Source organism: Microtus oregoni, unplaced genomic scaffold, assembly GCF_018167655.1.
Source record: "Microtus oregoni isolate MIOR12 unplaced genomic scaffold, Mior012 000009F_ref0000495, whole genome shotgun sequence".
NCBI classification, from domain to species: domain Eukaryota; kingdom Metazoa; phylum Chordata; class Mammalia; order Rodentia; family Cricetidae; genus Microtus; species Microtus oregoni.
In genome coordinates, this window is record NW_024543068.1 from 37,073,589 (window position 1) to 37,092,998 (window position 19,410).

A 19,410-nucleotide genomic window follows, 5' to 3' on the forward strand; every position below is an offset into this window, starting at 1 on the left:
AGTCTGGGCGGCGGTGAGCGCTCCGCAGCGGATGCGTGAATCTCTTCTCAGGCGATCCCAGATAAGAGAAAATGAGAAAGAGGTTTCTGACTTCCAGCTCATTAGGGACCAGGTAAGGTCAATGCTTTCTCTATTATGTCTTTATCTTAAAAGCAGGTCAATTTAAGATAAGGGAAGGAAAAAAAATCCACAATCTGTGTGAACTGTGCTGATACAGGCTGACCCCTTTCCCGAGTTTAAGTAAGTCAGGCAGACATTCATTTCTATAAACGAGGGAGTTGAGGGACGCCGCCTTGAATCCTGATCCGAAGTCTCCAGTCTCTCTGGGCGTTGCTTCCCCGCCTCGCCTCCTCCCCATCCCTCCCCAGTTATTAGTGTGAAGCTGGGTGAACAGACAGTTTTATTAGTGGTGAATAGGAAGCCCGTTGGGAAATGTGGATCTGAGATAACATGATTCTTCCGCTGTTTGCTAGCTTGTTTCAAAAAACGAAGTGGCCTAAGGGTATTGGAAAGAATGGGGACTTTTTTCTTGCTGAGCCTGTTCAGAGATGCCTGAAATCACCTTCACCCAGCCCTCTCTATCTTACTGACTGGTGTGTGCTTCACTGTACGGTTGTGTTCCTGGGGCTTCAGCTCACCTTCGGTGGCAACCCAGTATGAAAACCTAGCTCAACAAAAAGTTTTCTGGTGCCTCTTCAAGTGAGGGGCTGTGCGGGAAGGTGTGGCCTCTTTCCAGCCACCCCGATGTCTCAGGAAATTGGTATGGTTGAAAGTAAAGTGTGCATTTTATTGAAGGGGTTGGTCAAAGATTGCATGGACCCTCACCCTTACCCCACATATTTGCATTTCTGAATTTTCTTTGATGGTGTCTTGAAGGAATGGAGGAAGAACTGGCTCAGTGAGACAGCACAGCCTTCGCCTCATCTGAAAGGGTAGTTGAAATGGTGTCTGTATTTCTTTTCCACAGTGACCTAATGCCAGCTTGAAGGATATCTAAGTGCACTCCTGATCCTCTCTCTTTTTGATAAGTTACCATTTTATTTCTGCTTCCTAGAAATTTTATTCTCATCCTTGCTAAGACTTCTTGAAGAATTTTAGATACGATTTCAGTACATTTTCATATTTAATTTCTTTTGGTTGTTGGTAGGACATTTCAGTCTAAGTTCGTCACTGCTGGGTCAAGCCTGAAAGATAAATACAAACCTAAACACAAGTATTGTCAGAGCTAGAACTTAGCAAGTGAGCTCTTTCCTCCAGTAGAAGGAGTCATATCTGTTCTACCTACTCTGTATGTAAGTACAGATGTGTGTACAGATGTTTATGTATGTATACATAGACATATATGCATATATCTTCCACACATGTGTTGATTTTATGTACCTTTTCAAAAGATTTTCTAAGAGAAAAATTCAACTATAGAACTGGGTGTTACAGAACATATTACTTAGATTAGAGAACGTTTAATGAATTTATTACCTCAATTAAGAAATCAAATGAAATTGAATTTCCCTTAAAGATAAATAAAAATATCCTTATATATTTTTTCTTGTGATGTGAATCTCTAAAAGATGACTTTTGCATGGAGAGGTATCACCGTTTGTTATCAAGGTGCATGAGACATATCTGTGTACAAGACATCTGTGGCAATCTACAATAAAAGTTGTATTCTCTTACTGGGCTGGCAATGTCTACTCAAAGATGAGTTGGTAAGAATACTACCATCCAGATAACGAAACCAAAGCAATGTAAAGGAGACACTTCTGCCTTTTATTTATATCAAATGGCCTCTCTATGTTGGTCTTTCCATAGCAGTTGAAATGAGAGAGACTGTCTGCTTGCTGTTGGCAAAGTCTGCCCTACCCTTGCCTCCCACAATCTAGGAAATCTTGCCTTTGATAGCTGCTTCTCTCTTACAGTGGCAGAGGCTGTTGGTGGAGTAATAAGCATAGTTATTTCCAGGCCTTCCCGTGATTGCTGTTGAAATATATTTCCAAAGTGTGAGAGATTATCCCCCATATAATGAGAAGCAATACTTGGGGGCCCGTTCCCCCCCCCCCCGCAACCTACTGTGTACTGAAATGATTCTGTAGGAAATCACCCAGAAACACCACCTTCCTTCAGTTTTTAACTCCTAACAATGTTGCTTGAGGTTTTCAAAGTGCTAGAGAAACATGTTTATTTGGGCTGCATGCTACTGACTTACCTAACCTCCCTAGTATATATGCTGCATAATTTGTGCATAGAGTTGTAAACCTGAGAAATCCCTTAATGATCCAGGGAAGGTCGCTCTGAGCTGCTGGCTTATTATGCCCTAATTCAGGAGATCCAGACATATTTGCTGAACTGACTCTCCTGCCTAGCCCAGAAAGTTAGAGTCCCATGGCTGTTTCTGTGAGAGTTATGTTTCTAAACAGTCATGCAGAGACAGGCGGCTTCAGGAGATTAATTGTTTCTCCAGACCTGGTCACTCCTTGGTGCCTCGAGGTCCACAAGCCTGTGTGGGGAATATAGGAGGTGGGAGGGCTGAATACGGCAGCTTATTCCATCCGTCTTTGTGCCTCACAATTGCAACCCTAAATCAAAAGCGTGCAAACATCCCTATCTCTGGACAGCCAGCCAGAAGTTAGGGCTGGTTAGCACTGCCATCAGCCTGCAGCATTGCTTACCCCTCAGTTGCTGCTCCCTGGCTACCATGCTGGGGCTAGGATGGGTGCAGTCAATTTTGAAAGTGCTACATTATATCATACTCACATTTGACAGAACAGGCAACACTTGGGTCTTCCTGGACAACCCTAGAGTCTATCTCCCTCATACTAAAGCTAAATGGAAAAAATATGCTGGAAATACTTGACAAACAGCAGCTCATTCCGCAATAGCCTATCATATGGGGGGAGGGGAGAAAAAAACACTGAGATTCGGGGTGGTATCCAAACACCGGAACATTAACCTTTCAGTAGGAACCCTTTCTAACAATGGAAATGCCCTAGCGACACAAAATTAGTTGTTTAAAAAAAAAAAATCTTGCCATGGCTTAGGAGTCAGATTCTACCGGTTGTGTGACTCTGAAAGTTGGGAACTTATTGGTATTTGTTTTTGCCTTCTGGCAAAATGGAAAAAGAGGAGAGGGGGCTGGAAAGAAGGGGAGCAGAGGAAAGGTAAGAACACCTGTGCCTTGTGAAAGCGTGGGCTTCCTTCCCTAGTTGTGACATCTGAGAGGGGCGAGGTGCGGTGGGTCAAAATGTGACGACTCCCCAGTGCTGGGGAGGGTGTATGCGGTTTAAGGGTTAATGGCGGTTGGGCTGGTCTGGAGATGGCTGGGAGGAGCCCCGGGGATGGTTGTGAGCTTTAGCCCGTCACACAATGGTCACGTAATTATCTGCCTGCAACGTGTTCAGACGGCAAGAAGTTGCAAAACAGATAGGTCTTCCCGAGAAAGGAGGGCGCTGGTTACGGAGGCCTGCAACCATCAGCCTTTCTTCAATACATTTTAAACAAGAGGATCTAGTGAGTGATTCTGATTCAACACACACAATCAGTTTGCAAGTCTTATTTCCATTTGAAAACAGGGCCATTTACAATCATAAGAGCCGGACACGCTGAAAGATACGGAACGCATTAAGAGCAGATGATGGGTGACAGAATCTTGAGGCAAGCACTAAATATTTTCTTCTAGCCTTAGACCTGTACATCTTGTGTGTCTCTAGTCCCAGCGAATCACCTGTGTGTCCTTAGTCCCAGCATACCATGAATGGAATAGCTCTGCCGGATATATAATTTATATGCTTAAAGTCAGACACTCTAGGATCAGGAAGGGGGAAACGGCCTAAAAGATGCCATGTTAATTGTGTTTCTCAGTGCTGCTTACTAGTCATGCTTAAAAAAAAAAAAAGGTGTTGCCTAGAAGTTCATGCACTTGAGCCCTGCATCCCTGTCTTTTGTGAAGGATGCTAACTACCCCGAGGCTTGGGGCAGAGGTGCAGGGCCTGAAAGAAAGCTCTAGAACCCCTCTTGCAATTCCACAGCTCAAGACATGGGGGCCCTCTGCGGCCTGGTGGCTCCAAATTGGTTGTCAGGGGTCTCAATGAAAAGTACGGAGCCCTTTCATTGAGCCTCTTGAAATCTGGGAGCTGTTTTATGGTCTCTCCTTCAAAACCAAGACAAGCAGCTGCCTGCAGCCTCTGACTTCCTGCCGGCACCACCTCCCCCCCTCCATTCCACTCTCCCTCCAACTCCTGCAGCAGCAGCGGCAGCGGCGTCTAGCTTCTCTTTCCCGACTTCCATCCAGCTCACGTTGCCCACTAACCTGCCCATGCCCAGCGGGTGACTCTCCATCTGGTTGTGAGTTTTCAGAAGAAACAATTTTTGTTGCGCCCCGCCTGCCGACTGCACCTTAAACCTCCTGGAAACTACACACATAGCCCTGGCATGCTCAAGAGTAGAAGCTCTGATTAATTCTGAACCTCAGAGCATATAAATATTAGTTCATTAGGTCAGGATACTAATGCAAGAGTTTACTTGGAAGGATCAAGCAACAACAGCAACCACCACCATCAACACCAACAACACCAACACCATAACAACAACAATAACACTTAAAAAAAAACTCAAACCACAGGGGCTGGAGAGATGGCTCAGCAGTTAAGAACGCTAATTGCTTTTCCAGAGGACCCCAGGTTTAATTCCCAGCACCCACATGGCAACTCACAACTGTCTGCCACTCCAGTTTCAGGAGATCCAACACCCTCACATAGACATAGATATAGGCAAAATACCAATGCACATAAAATAAAAATAAATAAACCACTAAAAATTAAAAAAGCAAAATAGAAGAAAACCAAAGCAAGTCACAGCTGTTTGATGGGGGCAGGGGAGAAATAAACAACTATTCAGTGGCTTTTCAGTTACCAATGCCTAACTTTCCAGTAGACTGAAACTCTAGTAATGGAACGTGTCTCTTGTGTCCTTCATTTTTTATCTCAAATGGGGAATAATTTGTGAACCTTGGATTCGTATCTCCCAAGCAAGTATAGTTTTAGAATTCTTGGTAAAGTGTCTCCTCCCTGGGAGGACCTCAGGAGAACCAATTGACAGATTAGGGAGGGGGGAGGGTTTCTGCTCCCTGTTTTTCTCAATCTTCTGCAAAGCTACCCTAAAATCAAAACAAAAAAAAACTCACCCCAGTATTCTCTTTAACAGGCACCAAAAGATAAGGACCACCAAGATCTAAACACAGCATCCTCATCCCCAAAGATCTCTCTGTTTTCTTCCTAGAACCTATCCCGAGAATAAGCTATAATCATCTAGGGGAACCATCCACCTTGAGAGGAGGGATGGGGTAGAAGAAAGACCTGCTCAGCAGGAAGGGTTCAGACTCCCCAGTTCTGCAAACTTTGGGGTATTGTGGGGGGAACAAAGAGCCTACAGCTAGGAGGAGGTGAGTATGAACCTGGGACCGGCTGGAGACTGGGCTTTGCTGGGTGAGTCTTGGTAAGACTTAGGAACACTGTTTTCTAGAACTACAGAGAGCCAGGGGGACTCTCAGGGCAGCTCCCCAATGCCCTCACAAGGTTACAGCAAACAGCCAGCTCCACAGCAGAGGCTGATTTGTGATTATCCCTTCAAACTCTCTTGGGCCAAAGGTACCAGGATCAGCATTTCTAAACCAAGTCATTAGATGAAGACCCCAGGAGAGGAAACCTTGGTCTGCCTTCCCCCAGGAGGCCTCCTTGGTCACCTTCTGGTAAGTCCCAAGGACCACCTGCAGGGGCATCTTAATTCTTGTATTCATAGCCTGAAGCGACTTTATCATCAGTTCGTTTGTTCCCCCTTTCTTCCCCTTATTTTCTATCTCTCCAGTTCAATGCCTGTTTTCCCTGCTTTCTTATCCAATTCCAGATTCAGAGCCACTGCCTTATTTTGTAGGCAATTCAGTGTCATTTTCTTAATGCCAGTGCTAAAATGAAAAGCAGATAAAGTAGATGGCTAAACTGTAAAGAATAAAAGCCAGTGAGGTCTTCATGGGAGGCCATTTGGGGAGTAAGAAGACCAAAAGAATGGCCAGGGTCTGCCTGTCAGGGGCCATGATGGAAACGTGACAGAGGAAGGGAAGAGAACCCTCTGTCTAAAGAAATTCAATTAATGCCAGTAAGGGAGGGCGGGAGGGGGGGCACAGGGCTCCCACCTACATCTTGCTGTGTCAGCATAGCCCCCCAAGTGGAGGAGGGGCACATCTGTCTGGAATAGTCTTGGAGGGAAGGGGCAATTCTACAAGATACTGCCAGGGCTCAGGAATGGGAGGCACCTTGCCAGAACAAATTCAAGAGCCCCTGGTTTCAGTCCCAAGCCCACCTTCTCTGGATCATCTTTTTATTCCCACTGGCAACTCTGGGCTCTGTGCCCCGAGGAAGTGCAAATTCGGGGGAACTGGAAGCAAACAATACAGTTGTGGGGAGAGAAAGTAGCAATTTCTTTCTTTAAAAAAACATTTTTAAATTAAAGAAAGAATGGAAGAAAATGACTTCTGGAAACTTCTATGGAAGCAGACAAAACTTTCCCACTACAGCCCTCCCAAGTTGGGAGACGTGCTTTTGAACTGACTAGAACCCCCGTAGCCCCTGCAAGCTTGACTAGGCAGGGTCATCAGGGTGATGCAGGTGCCTAGGAACAGGATCCCCAGCCCATTGCCCCCTCTCTGGAGTCCTAAGCTCCCAAGGATGAAAGGAAGACCTCGATTCTCTGGGGCTGTGTTTTGGCAAAGGCCGGCCCTCTTAAAAACGAAACAGAGCAAGCAAGCAAGCAAACAAACAAAACACAGCTAACCAACCAGCACCAACAGAAACAATTGGCTAGGGCAGCTGGCTCCGCCGGACGCTCATAGCCTCCAGTAGGCCGGAGCCCAGAGACTGCTCCGGCCTACTGGAGCGGCTCTATGCAGCTAAAAGGAAGTCCCCACCCCGCTTTGGCTCCCTTAGGGGGCATCTCTGCAGCACCGGGGCACCCGGACTCTTTCTATTTTAAGGGTCACACACGCTGTGAAGCATTTTAGCGGCATCACAACCTTTTAAATACCCCAGCATGACATTGCCAGCCTGAATAAGGGCCTCATTTGGGTGGTGACCGGCCGAAGTGCTCATTTGAGACGCTTGGGCAGCTGTGAAGCACAGACTCGCTGTGCACCAGCGGGGCCAGCAGAGTGAGGTCTCCCGGAGGGACCGCGGCGCTGCCCGCAGGTCTGGGATGGAGGGAGGCGGTCCAGGCTGCGAGCCGTCGGCGCCGGTTGCTCAGCTCCACAGACCAGAAGTTGTGCGCGTCCGGAGCACCGGCTGGGGCCGCTCCACCGTCAGGCTTTTTCGTAGAAGAACCGGGCTCCGAGGTTGACGCCTGAGTCCTTCCTCAACTCGCGGCTCGCCCTTGCTTCCTCGGTCCTTATTCTCTGATAATTTTGGAGGCAAAGATTTCCATCTTTGGGAGGAATTTGTTTCATCGTTCCTAAATTTAGAAACGGAGTCTTCAAAAGTCTTAATGTGTGTGTGTGTGTGTGTGTGTGTGTGTGTTTATTTATTTATTTATTTTCTAGCGTTCAAATGAATGCGAAGCCACGGATCGAATCCTGTCACTCATTTGGGGTTAGCGTCTCCCGATATTTCACACGGAAAACAAAACTTGGGTCTCTCTTATTTGTAGTTGTCCTTAACCTTTGCAGCAACTGCTGTAGATGCCGCTCGGTCCATTCTCTAATAGATTTTACCAGGGACGGGTGACAGAGAACTGATTTCTTTTCTATTAGGGTTTAGCACATCTTTGTTGAAGGCCTGTAGAACGACCAGGGATTAGATTTGCATCTCTTAGACGCCCTGTGTGGTCTTTGTGCGAAGCTTGTAACTGTTAAAAATGACTTGTTAGGAAGCGTGTGGGCTCTCAGCGCTCTCCTTTTGACAGAAGGATTGAGAAATTCAGATTGGCCCTGTAGGATTTAGCCTGCAGATTCCACCTGAACCCTAAGCAATTAGACCCTAATCTCACGGCAATCATATTTGAGTTAGGATTTGTTGCACTTTGTTTACTTCAATTAAAAGCAGTGGAATAATTTTTTTTTCAGCTTTTAAAGTGAAATCTTCAAGAATAAAACCTCAGGACTTCTTAGAAACGGTTTTGGTGGCGAAGGGGATTTTCTTGTGAGCTTTCTTCCTGGCCCTCTTGCCAGTCCCCTCCCCCATTTAAATTATTCTTCTCTTGTTGCTCTCCGTCTCTGCGATCATCTTCCTGGGGGTTGAATTAGGGTCGCGAGGGACAGTATCGAGAGGCTCCCAGCAGAGAGAGGCGCCCTTGCCCGGAGAGCACGGGGAGGGAGTTCTGGATGCGAGGAGGGGGAGTCCCCACCAGGGCGCTTACACCCGGGGCTCCACATAGAGCTTCCCCGCCAGTGCTAGCCCAAAAGCTGCTGCCTGCCTAGGTTCCGGGCAGTGTGCACCCACCTGGCATCGCGTCGGTGCTCTTACGGTGGATCAGGGCAAGGTTGGGGTAGCACCGAACCGTGGAGGCCCGGTTCTCACTGTCTGGGAGCCTGGTAGGATACTGCCATCTGGCTAACCCCGCAGCCCCCTCCCTCCGCCCCAGGGGAGCATCCTCTCTTGTTGGGATTTGGACAAAGTTTAGGGCCTAAGTCCCTGCTATGCAGAGATGGCCCGCGCAGAGAGACGTGCAGTGATCTTCTCTTGGCCAGGTCCTCTTCTGTGCTGGTACCGGCCAGGCTGGCCTCTGTCCTCCGCTTCCCTAAAGTCAGTGACCCTCCAGAACTGAGCACTGTGGGGGTGCTCTGGGCGAGGCTCCAGAGGTCCAAAGTCAGGCCTGCCTGGGTGGTGTCTCCAACCAGGTTGAGCTGGTCACACAACCCTTCCAAATCTCGGCCATTTAGTCCGTAGGCAGCTCCAGGGAGCAGCCTGTAGTTGTCAAGTCAGCAGAAACCGGAATCTGTGGCGAGTTTATTACCTTCATTGTTTAATCTACTGTCGCTTTGATCTGCTCGTGTCATTTTTTTTTTAATTTGGGACATAGCAAGGAGTTACTGTTTCTTTCATTTTGATTCATGACTTACTGTCCTTAATTCATTTGATTCTCTTCCCCAAATTACCTTTCCAGCTAATACTAAAGACAGCCCACACAGAACTTAAACAGGTGGAGGACTTCCCACAGCGAGGGCTTCAATGCCACCCGAAAGAGGTCACCTTGGCGCCTGTAAAGCCACACTCTAACTTTTAAATAGTTCTTTGACGATCATTTGATCCAGGGTGGATATTTTAATTTTTCCTTTGTTTTCGAGTCCACCAGAAGGAAGGAGACAGCCTGCAAGCTGTCTGTAATTATGAGTGAATTCCTTTAAGTGGGGACAAAGAATTTTGCTGATACTAAGTACCAAGTCTAGTGCAGTATTAACTGGCTGAGGAAAATAATGCTTTCTCAAATATGTATAAAATAGGCCATATCTTTAAGATACTTGTTATTCCTAGTTACCATGAACACCATTAAGAATTTTTAAGCACCCAAACAACAACCTAGAAAAATTCTTTTCTGAACTTGGATGTAGGAGACAGAATACAGAGGGGAAGAGATGAAGGGGGCTAGACTTCAGCAATAAGCTCTCTGAGATCTACCAAGAGAAGTCTTGATGGACTACTGAGTGAGGATCCTTGCCCTACCCCATTCTGAGTGTAGTTTAGTGCACCCTTTCATTTGTGAATAGGATCTGTATCAAAACCCTAGTGTGACCATGACAATTGGGTAATCACACACAAGGCATCTTTGCTAATGGAGAGATTCTGTAAATATGTTTCTAGTGAATGCAGAGATAACAGCCACAGTGAAAGGGTCAGGTGCCACAAATCATAGATTACTCTGCCAAGGGTTGCCAGCCATCTGAGGTTTGGAAGGACATTAACTGCCTCTGCATTCTCAGAATACTCTCCTCGGTTTGTGATTTCGCTTACTTGACCCTACTTCTGTTATTAAAAAGCTGGCAGGCACAATCAAGGGCAAGCAGGTTGGCTACCTACCCTTCTGGCAGCTCTCCAATAGTCCCATTTAGCTGCCAGGAGACAGAAAGAGGAGTGAATCACTCCTGTAATCCTGAAGTAGCATCTAGAACGTACCAGGAATTTCAGTGTGGTTTGCAGGTTCACCATTGCCCCCCTTTCCACATCTTCCACCTCGGATTCGGAACAAACCCCTGGGGGAGTTCCTGGAAAGAGTCAGAAGGAGAAAGACAAGAAGAGACTTGGATAAAGAAATTCTCAAACAGTTTCTTGAGAAAGTCAGCTGTGTCCTATTAGACAGCCTCAGTCTTGAAAAGTACCACCAAAGTCGGATCCTTATTACTGAGGGCAAAACCCAGGAATCCCCCCTCGCGAGACAGTGGTGAAGACCGCAGAGAAAATCAAGTGCTGTCAATGAGATTCGGAGTAGTGCCATTTCATGTCAGTTGAACAAATTTCTGACTAGAGCATTTGCTTTAATAAAGGTTTCCCCCGACCCCTACTAAATCCATTAGAGACCAGGCTCTGAACTTTCAGAGAAATGTGAAAATAGGGATTAGAGCAAAAGTTTTCTTCCTACCTCAGGCTGAACACGCAACTATTTGGCATGCCAGGGGCATCGTAAAATCAAACTACATTTCTCTCAAATATCAGTGTTCTGTATGTGAGGCTCCGGCATGAAGGAGGAGTGCTTAATGGAGGAGGTCTGTGGGCGAAATAAGATTGCGAGGGTCCTCTTGGTTGGGAGGATAGACCCCCTTCCTCATAGTCTCATTTTAGAAGTGGTTTGGGCACCTAAAATTAGCTATGACCACCAAGGGTGAAGCCATAACTTGCTAGTAGGTACCAAGAAAATGCCCTGGGCTTCACTGCAAATTTTTCAGGGAACTTGCCTGGATGAGAGGGCTTATAACAGTTCTGAACAGAAAAGAAAGGTACAATTCATTGACGTGTAAGCGTTCAGGAAAGCTAGCAAAACTTACTCTATAAAGGATAGTTTCTAATATTCTATGGGGTCTCTAGATGTAAAATGTAAAAAACCTCCAAATTTAATTTTCCAAAATTATATTATGGTATTAGTATATTCTTAAAGAACAGAGATAGACACTAGTCATCTACATTACCAATGGGGGAAAATATTTTAAAACCAGATGACAGATTTGTGCTTTTTAAGTTAAACAATACTGAATGATGAACAGTCTTCCATGTTCATTAAGCAGAAAGAAGAATGTCTGTAAAAGTGAATAAAAGGGACTTTTATTGAACAAATATGCCTAACCCCATTTTATTAGCTGATAATACAAATCATTACTGGCTCTTGCTCCAAGAGTCATTTTAATATAATGAATTCATTTTAGAGCCTTAGTGGGGTTGAGGCTCAAGTCCCTTTGTACCTTTGTGAGGAACTTTCAAATGGCCCCCACTGAAGATGAAGACATTTTTTTCCCTTGCTTTCTAAGTTGTAAAGTTGAAATTTTTGCTCAAGAATTTTCTCCAGCTTGACTAACCCTTTCTGCCAGCCAAGGTTTTCTTTCAAGATGACAGAGAACAGAAGGCAAGCAGGAAACTCTAAGCCTGTGTGGCTTAGGCGGTCACATTCTATGTCCATAACTTCACAGTGATGAAACAGCCAGGTTTTCTCTTTGGTATGTGCCTGCTGTGTATACTTTGTATAGTGGACCTGTACATAGTGTTTTCTGAACAAACACTCTTCTAATTGAACTTGTGAAATAGCCTCACTATTTCCCTTGCAATTCTTACTGGTATCTTCTTCCTCTTCCACTTCCTCCTCTTCTTTTTCCTTTGAGACAGTCTCACTATGCAGTTCTGGCTGTCCTGGAGCTCACTATGTAGGTCAAGCGTACCTCAAACTCACAGAGATCCTCCTGCCTCTGCCTCTGCTAGGACTAAAGGCATGAATCACTATACTTGCCTATGATATCTTTCAATGATAATGAAACAAATAAAATTCTAGGTGTTTTTGATGACAAACAAATAATTGACAGAAAAAAAGGTTCACCCCTTGCCAATTGGTAAGAGAGAATTCTAGTGTTTTCCTATTCGAATTATGACTGTATGTTGTGATGCTATTTTGGTGGAAACAAGCGTGAAATATCAGATGTAGCACAAAATGAATTTAAAGAAGAAACAACTTTAAAAAGCTTAATCTTTTATTGCATTTCAGATGTAAACCAACTACAGAACATCCATAACCCAAGACTTTGCCATCCTGAAGAAGGACCTTCTTCTGACGTGATAATGGACTTTAACTCAAAAACACAATTCCTCCTTAGGTGATAGGTTTGGTAACTGATTGCCATGGCCTTGTGGGCCAGAAAAGAATTTAAAAAAAACTAGAGCTAATTGTTAATCACAATCTCACCTAGGACTCTTTGTAGGGAGCTGGCCCAGTGACCACAGAACTGTGTTCCTAACCTCCATCCTTAAGTGAGTACTGCCCACATTTTAATATGTACATTTTAATATGGGGGTACAACAGAGTCAGTGGAGTGAATGGGGGTGGTGGGTGGGATCCTGAGTATACAAATGATCTCAAGCTTGAGATACCCTGCCTTCTCTTAGCCCAGTGGGCTACTGGTGGGTCTCTTTATTTACCTGAGGGCCTGACTCAAGATTATTACAGTTTTGAAGGGTGGATATGAGGGTATCATTTCACGTCACCATTTATTGATGAATATGAGAGCTTCATTTCAAATGGAAAATGTGTTTATGTATTAAGGACATCCTTAGCTCCTCTGGGCAATCTCTCACAGCAGACATTTGTATCTAAGCAGTTCTTACTCATCAGGATGGGCAAGACTGGAAAGAGTCAAAATAATAGTGACAGCACCCCCAGAAACACGACATCGTGCATCTGCGTTCCACTCCTGTAAGCCAGAGAACCCTCTGCTAAAGCACCACTCCATGTAAAGGTGATGTTTATATCTACATGTGCGTTTACAGGCTTCATGGATTTCAAGCGGCCTTTCAAGTTGTCTTCCTAGTAAGAAATGGAAATGGTGGTGTGTTTCTGTACTCTTGGCATTTGGGAGGCTGAGAAAGGAGGGTTAGGAGTTCAAGGTCTACCTCAGCTACATAATGAATTCAAGGCCCTGTCTAAAACCAAACAAATAATTTTTTTAAAAAAAAAGGAAATCTCTTTACCAATGTCTAGAACAAGGGACTCTTTTTTAACTCAAGAATCACTCTCCATTCACATGAAGGAAGGAGTCGATATTTTCAACTTGATATCAAAGTCAATTCGCTACCATGAGAGAATGAATGAAAAATTTGACTTGGGAGAAATGGTTGATAGAAGCTCAAACAAAATTGTTTCATATGTCCTGTTGTCAACATATATCCAGTTTAGAGATTATAATGGAAAAACTAGAGATATCATCCCAAGACAAAGATGCTGAGACAAGAAAACACAGTAGTCTACTTATTGATTCATTCAGTCAGTCAGCAAACATTCATTGAATGCTCACCCCAGGCAAAGTATTAGCCTTGGAGGGAAAGGTAGATCTTTGATCTCAAAGACATTGTGTGAGAGAAGATAATTTTTTTTAGACAGATAATTACAGTTCAGGGTAAGAAGGAGTCATGCAAATTCTGTAAAACCAGTAGTATCTCATGGGAAGATGTGTTTGGGATTGGCAGGAGGAGGAAAGGTGATATTCGAGCTCACTCCTAAAGGAGGTAAAAGGAATTCTAGGTAGCAGAAACAGAATGTACCAAGGTCCACAGGAGATGGGGAAGCCAGCCATTGTCAGAGAATCATACCTGTTTTGTATAACTCAGCCTAAATAATGAAGATGTTAGAAACAAAACAGAGGAGTAGGCTAAAAGTTAAAGATCTTAGGATTTTAGAATACTAGCCCGAAAAGTTAATATTCTACCCTGTGTACCCAACCATAAAGCCATTGCGAAGATCTGAATATAGAAGTACAATCTAGGAAGGCAATGCTGTCCAAAGAATAAAGAATGCAGGTTGAAAGTAGGGACCAGTGTGTGACAGTGGTTTCCCCGGCTGCTGGTGCAGAGTCAGGTGCCAAAGAGAAACACATTTCATTAAATAGACCTATGCCCTAGAAGCATGGCAATCACGGAAGGATAAAGATATTTTCTAAAGAAATATCTTTTGAAGAAGACGACTGCTCACACTGTGCAGCAGTTGCTAACTTGGTGGGACCCGCACCTACCTTTTAAATGCATGTGTTGTTGCATTTATAGGATTGACAGGTAGCTAGCTGAGTGGACATTACTACTGCTTTAGTGGAAGACTGGATGTCTGTAGGAAGAATGCTACCAGAAGCCAACTGGCTTGCCAGCCCATCTCATGTTTCAGTCTTTGAAAGACTTTGGGAACATTGCTGTATCTCCCCCTGCCACCTGCCCTGCCCCCCCCTTTGTAAGGTGGAGGGCACAGCGCAAAGGACTCTGGGGCTCCCCACTTTCCACTCCCTGATCGCTCCTAATGTTTATTTCTTACTCCGTCTTAGTAATTTTATTGACTTATTTAAAACTAAAAAAAAATTATTTTGAAGGATAAAAGCGTTGCAGAGACAGTCCCTCACTCAGGGTGTCATTAGGTACAATTTCATTTGCTTCACGCTTAACTTCACTTAGCCTTCTTCCGGGCAGTGGCGAGGATGCTGGCTGTTTTGAAGCAGTGGACTTACTGCTCACAGGAATCACACTGCAACTTCAGATGAACAAAAAGAGGAGTACTGTTTAATCACTTTCTAGGTCTGCTCAGCTAAATGGACAATTTAAGCTCCAATATTTCAGTTATGGATTTTCTCTGTCCAAAATGATTCTGTTTGATTCAGGTCAAATAATTGCATCGTCTCAGAAAGGGTAGTATTGTATAAAATTGTAGTCCTTAAAATGACCGAGAGTGTGCTGCTTCTAATAATAGCTCCTTATTTTAACTTGTGTATTTCTTTGGGAACTTCCTGTTACTTAATGCTTTTTTCCCCTCCCACTTAAAGGCTGTTTACTTTAGCCAAGTATCTCCCGGTGCTTCTGGAGCTTCGTGGGGTGGGGGAGTTGTACTTCCAAAACATCGCAGCAGAGCCATTACTATATTCCGGAGACATGAAGGGGTCCCAGGCCAAATCAAAATGTTTTCAACTGTATGACATGTGTGAAGTTGATGAAAATTCATGACTTCTCTCCACCAGGGCTGTTTCAGCTTAAGTCATCGGAGAAAGGTGAGTGCAAAGAATTTCATTTAATATTTTAAAATCCTGGAATTCTTCCCATTGCAAGGAATTCTTGCAAGTTCCACGGTTTTGGCTCTGCTCTGTTTAGCAGTCTGATTAAAAAGTAAAAGAAAACTAACTGCCAGTTCACGTTTGTCTTCCAGAACTTCCTGCTTACAACATTGACCAGATACGCAACTTTTAAAGAGAAATTGAACTGTGGCTTGGGAGGGTAGTCACCAAATGTAAATACACAAAAGGCATGTGAAAGACCACATGAATACTGTTAACATTTATTTCTTTTTATGGTGTAGCAATATCTTCAAACATATCTTTCAAAATGAAAAAAAAAAGCCCTAGGACATAAAAAAAAAACCCAAGGGCTGCAGATATAGCGATCAGCTGTTATTAAGTAAAAATCCATTGAAAGCCAAATAAAAGGCATTGTGTAGTGTGTCCCGGCTAAGACTGAGAACACAAGAGCATCACAGTTAATTAGAACCAATCAACGGGCGCTTTGCAACACCTTTCACACCAGCGCAGCATCTGATCTCCGTGGTCCTCGTTTCCCACAGCTGGGTTGCAAAGGGGAAGGGAAGGAAATATTTGATTCATTACACTCTGTGACACATTTTAGTATCTCTTTCTTTTTGATCTTTTTAGGTAGCTGTTTCAAAAACAAGATCTTGAAAGACAAATTCTCAAATGTTGTTTTATGTGTGCTTTTAGGGTAACCCGACTCAGATTTTTGTTTTCATTTTATATGCATTTGAGCAAGAGAAAAATATTGATTTTAGAAATTAAAGTTTAGAACATGAATTTGAATGATCATATACTTTTTTTGTATGACTATTGTCGTTGGGAGAAAGAACTGAGCCTTTCCTGAGCCGCTGAATTCGGGGATATTATGAATGATCAATATGTTGCAAATAACCACATTTCATCTCCCCTCATCTTAGCACAGCACTGAACTAAGTGGGCTGCATCTCGACACTGTCTCTTAAGGGAACAGACAGGGCTCAGTGCTACCCTGCTTTCACAACTCACTCAGTGCTTGTTTCTACTCAGAAAACCTTTAGCTTCAGGCTGATTTCTCATTCTCAGGAGAAACAATACTAGGGAAGAACACTGCTTTTATCCTATTTTCATGAAGTTCACAGTGTGTTTGTTTTAAGCAGTATTTAAATTTCTTCCATGTAGCTTACATAAAAAAAAAAATCTTGTGGTTTGTTGTTGTTAGCCATCCAATATGAAAGGCAGAATATTCTAGGCCACTAAGGAGTTTCAGGATATTTTAAAAAAATGACCTGTGAAAAAATATTCACGTGTTTGGACAATAGTTTGTTATCAAGTTTTGCCCCCCTTAAAAAGCTAATTTGTGAAGGGCTAGCAGATCCCTCTTTTGGAAGCAAAACTAGCCACAAAACTGGTGCTGTTGCTGTAAGTGAGATGTCTTAGTTAGGAGTCCATGGTCCAGTCTCCAGTGTGGAGAAAGCAGAGTTTGTCATTGCAAATGAGCTGCCCCTCAGACTCTGCAGCCATCTCCTGGTGGAGGGAAACTCGCTGTGAGGGAAAGCTAAGCTGTCCAGCTTTTGTTTACTTTTTCTGGTCTGCACATTGTCTCCTCCTACTTCATTCATACAAGATGTGGCTTTTTCCCTCGTCTTCGCCAACCCCATCTCAAAAAATAAATAAGGAAAAGAAAAGGCCTTTGCTAAATATTCCCTTCTTAGAAAACTCATATCCCTGCAGAAAGGAAACGAGTTTTGAGACCCAGCCCCTCTTTAGCAATAAACTGTTTCTTTCTCCTCTCTGCAGACTTCCCTTCCAGCTCGGCAAGAGGGTGCATCTGTGACCCTTAGCAAAGCCCCCTTCAGACCACCAGCCTCAGACAAATACGTTAGTTTGGATAACCATTTCACAAACAATAATCAAAAGGTATGTTGGGACATGATTTCCTTGTCCTGCTGCAGACAGAGCAGCTCTTGTGTCTGACTCAAGGCTCCGCACTTGTCTTCCAGGGCAGACTGGAGTTAGCTGCTTTCCCCAGGCAGCAGTTTCTCTCAGCATCAGCCCGAAGTCTGCTCTGTTGCCCACACTGGTTTGTAGAAATTGGGGTAATTGTGATCTAAAATGTGCATTGCAAAACCTCCGCTTATCTCTTAAAATCAGCATTTCGTAAAGCAAACAATTTAAGGAGAAAAGTCATTTGATAAAGATAATTGGTTCAGCTGAAACAGGGCTGGCATTCTTAGGCCAGATAATGACCCCAGTGACGACTCTAACCTCGGTGGTATTCATTAGACACAGTTCTCATTCAGCTCCCAGTCCTGGGGTGGGGGCAGTACATTGGTTTAAAAATAATTTTAAAGAGATAAACAAATGTGGGGGTGGGTGGATTAAAATCTCTATCAGATTGACTTTATGGGATTCCGTCGCCAAAATTTTTCTCAAGGGGCAGGAATGTCCTACACTTTCGCGTCAGGACAAGAGCACCGTTTAAACTGGAGAACTTAAAAAGAGAAGATGTTTGCTTCACAGATGGTAGATTAACTGAGCCATAAAAATGATCCAGAAGACAATATTAGAAAGACCCCAAAGTTTCATGACTTTAGAACTCGTGTAACACTGATCTTTAGTAAATGCCCCCCCCCCCTTGGAAAAATAGTATTACAAGCAACTCGTGTGACTCACAAGTCCGGGAGCACATTATTTTATTGTGTTTCTTTGGCTTTCTTAACTTGGGGAATTAGGAAAAATTATATACTTTTTCGATTGTCTTCAGGCAATGGTCCTGTGTAGATGGTATTCCACGAAAACAAAAGCTTCTAATCAGACGAATTAGCAACTATGTTGTTATGATTACTGTTGTTGGATTGGTAAATAACCAACCTATATGGAATGAATATTAAACAATGCAGAGTCTTAGCAAAATCACAGAATATTCTTTAAATACTCCAGCAATTAGTTTTAAAAGCCCTTGCATGTAATTCATTAATATTCAGTCGTGTATCTTGAGACCTACACACACATTCAGATTTTACAGACCAGCAAAGTTTTTAGCTGCATATTGTTATCAAAGTGAAGTTCGTCTGTGGCTAGCTAGTCGAGTTCATTTAACAAAGTTTTGACGTTGAACACCGCTTTTAATAATGCTGGTTGAGATGCAAAGCCATTGTTAGTTAGCTAAAGTTGCAAACATTTTTATTAAAACAACTCAGTACTAAGAGCAATACCTCTGCGCTGGCAAATGTTCACTTTCTTAACTACTGTATCTGGCACACTTTTTAATCTCTTTAGAAGCATAACTGTGTATTATTTTAAAGGGACAAGTAAATAAGTGTACTTAGGATCCAAATTTTCTCCCCTGAAAGGAAATTCAAAGCCCTCGACAGGACCAGGCATTCCTCACTGGCCCTCAGTTGGTCTATCTTGCACATAAAGCAAGTTGGCAAAATTAACTTGCGAGCACTGAGCAAGATGAGAAATCCACGGAGAGAATGGCCAAGAAGGAACAAGGAGGAGTTTCAGGAGATGATATTTTCCCATCAGTGGATAGGCATGCATACATTAAAGGTATAAAAGGCAGCAGGGGGAGAAACAAAAGCTCCACGCCAAGGATCCTGCGAGTCTGAATTAACAAAATGGGGAAAAAAATGAAATCATTCTGCTTAAACCTGCTCACTAATAAAAGGAGAATTGCTTTTGTTAAATATGCTTGGTGTGATTATTAAGCAAAATTTTTTTTTCTCCCAGACATCTATGAATAAAACATGCAGTTTGAGCATTAGGTAAACAAACAATAAATGGATGAGTTCAGTTGCAACATAACAACATTTTATTTAGAAAACATATATAATCATATTTGTATTGGCAATCCAGATTTAATGACATCTTTCAGTAAAGGCAAAGTGCTTTACAAGTAACATCTACTGCATAAGGGTTGCTCATTCTTTGCCCATTTTTTTTTTCTGTTTTCCCAAAGAAAGAGATTTTAAAGATCTCTACTGAACCACACAGATAAACTAGATGGAATCTGCTTATTTTGGAAATTTTTATTTTAAATCAATTTAATTGTAGTTTACACATGCTGCCAAAAAAAAAAAATACACTTCTGGACCAGAAGAGAAAATGTATTCTCGTCTGTGTAGCCTGGACTGAACACAGCAAGGCTG